General features: G+C 62.8%; 1 non-coding gene and 1 pseudogene across 1 annotated transcript in view; both read right to left on the bottom strand.

The window, feature by feature from the left end:
• LOC145916565 (large subunit ribosomal RNA) lies at positions 1–2,187 on the bottom strand (annotated as a pseudogene; the record flags this gene model as incomplete).
• A 244-nt stretch (positions 2,188–2,431) lies between these two features.
• LOC145916562 (5.8S ribosomal RNA) overlaps positions 2,432–2,500 on the bottom strand; it is a 154-nt gene continuing 85 nt past the window's right edge. Inside the window, exon 1 of the ribosomal RNA XR_014404764.1 lies at positions 2,432–2,500. This exon is cut by the window's right edge and continues 85 nt beyond it. This is a non-coding gene — a ribosomal RNA (5.8S ribosomal RNA).

Here is a 2,500-nt window from a genome sequence, read left to right on the forward strand (position 1 = left end):
CGAAGTTACGGATCTAGTTTGCCGACTTCCCTTACCTACATTGTTCTATCGGCCAGAGGCTGTTCACCTCGGAGACCTGCTGCGGATATGGGTACGACCTCGCACGAAACTTACACCAACTCCCTCGGATTTTCACGGGCCGACGCGGGCGCACCGGACACCACAAGAGACGTGGTGCTTTGCGGGGCCCAGGTCCCTATCTCCGGGCAAACCGATTCCAGGGTCGCCGCCCCTTACCAAGAAAAGAGAACTCTCCCCGGGGCCCACGCCGACGTTTCCGAGTTCGCTTGCGTTGCCGCGCCAGGCGCCGGAGCGCCGATCTCCGTGTCGAGGTTCGGGAATATTAACCCGATTGCCTTTCGGTCCGCCGGGGCAACGACGAGCATCGCCCCGCTTCAGAACGGCATTCGCCTATCCCTTAGGGTCGACTGACCCATGTTCAACTGCTGTTCACATGGAACCCTTCTCCACTTCGGCCTTCAAAGTTCTCATTTGAATATTTGCTACTACCACCAAGATCTGCACCGGCGGCTGCTCCACCCGGGCTCGCGCCCTGAGCTTCGACGCCCGCCGCCGCGGCCCTCCTACTCGTCGCAGCGTAGCGCACCGGCGTGCTCGCACCGCCGCGACGGCCCGGTATAGGCCCGACGCTCCAGCGCCATCCATTTTCAGGGCTGATTGATTCGGCAGGTGAGTTGTTACACACTCCTTAGCGGATTCCGACTTCCATGGCCACCGTCCTGCTGTCTAGATCAACCAACACCTTTTGTGGGCTCTCATGAGCGTCGCGTCGGGCGCCTTAACCGGGCGTTCGGTTCATCCCGCATCGCCAGTCCTGCTTACCAAGAGTGGCCCACTTGGCACTCGCATTCCATGCCCGCCTCCAGCCGAGCGAGCCGGGCTTCTTACCAATTTAAAGTTTGAGAATAGGTTGAGGACGTTTCGTCCCCAAGGCCTCTAATCATTCGCTTTACCAGATAAAACTGCGACCACCGAGCGCCAGCTATCCTGAGGGAAACTTCGGAGGGAACCAGCTACTAGATGGTTCGATTAGTCTTTCGCCCCTATACCCAAATTTGACGATCGATTTGCACGTCAGAATCGCTACGGTCCTCCACCAGAGTTTCCTCTGGCTTCAACCTCCTCAGGCATAGTTCACCATCTTTCGGGTCCCAACGCGCACGCTCTCGCTCGACCTCTCCGGCAGAGCGGACGAGATCGGCCGGTGATGCGGCCGTCCAGAGAGACGGCATCTCACCTCCGCCGGACCGCGCCGACATTCACTTTCACTGCGCCCATGGGTTTCGCACTGCCCCGTGGCTCGCGCGCACGTTAGACTCCTTGGTCCGTGTTTCAAGACGGGTCGGGAAGGTGGCTGACGTTAGCCGCGGACCCCGTGCGTCTCGCGCGGCGCTGCCCACCCGCAACCGACACGCCGCAACTGGGCACTGAGCACAGTCCCCAACCGGCGACGCACCGGCTCGGACGGGACGCCCGGCCCACGAAGGGCAGACGCGGCGATCCCTCCTCGCCCGGGCGACGGGCCGACGTGTCCGCGCGCCTATAACACCCACCCGGGGGCGGGCTACCTTGCGCGCGGCCTTCTCGCCGCCTCCCAGACGGTCGCGGCCTTCGCACGGCGCTAGTGCGCTGGAGCTGCTCGGAGGACAGCGCGAACGACGGGCCGCAAGGCTCCGCACGCCCACACGCTCCGCTCGGCTTCAGCTGAAAGCGTCGCGCGACTCGACAGGCCCTCCCGTTTGCCTCTCGACGGTTTCACGTACTCTTTAACTCTCTCTTCAAAGTGCTTTTCAACTTTCCCTCACGGTACTTGTTCGCTATCGGTCTCGCGACAGTATTTAGCCTTAGATGGAGTTTACCACCCGCTTTGGGCTGCATTCCCAAACAACCCGACTCTGGGAAGACGCAGAGCGCGCGCCCTCGCCGCCACCATGGGCCTGACACCCGCACCGGGACGAGGCCTCGATCAGAAGGACGCGGGCGGCGAACGACGTACGCGCAGCGAATTCCTTACGCCACAATTCCACGCGCCGCAGAGGCGCGCGGATTCGGCGATGGGCACTTCCCACTTCACTCGCCGTTACTGGGGGAATCCTCGTTAGTTTCTTTTCCTCCGCTTAGTAATATGCTTAAATTCAGCGGGTAGCCTCGTCCGACCTCAGGCCGATAATCCAGTGCCTCGTTTGCGAGAGACACGCGCGCGCCACCGAAGCTCGTGCGAGCGCCGCGCCCGAACGCGAGCCGTGCTGCTCCGGGCCGGGATCCTCTTCGAGGCCGACTCGTAACGAGACGCACGCCGCGTTCGGTTTCGCGCGCTGACACTGCGTTCGTGCTGTCCTGGGCGGGACGACCGTGGCAACGGCCGACACCGCACCGGCCCGACGCGTCGCCGCGCGGGAACGTTACAACGCGACCCTGAGGCGGGCGTGGCGCCGGGATTGACCCGGTGCCGCAATTTGCGTTCAGAACGTCGATGCTC

This window comes from Ascidia mentula (genome assembly GCF_947561715.1).
Source record: "Ascidia mentula chromosome 2 unlocalized genomic scaffold, kaAscMent1.1 SUPER_2_unloc_63, whole genome shotgun sequence".
In the NCBI taxonomy this organism is placed as follows: domain Eukaryota; kingdom Metazoa; phylum Chordata; class Ascidiacea; order Phlebobranchia; family Ascidiidae; genus Ascidia; species Ascidia mentula.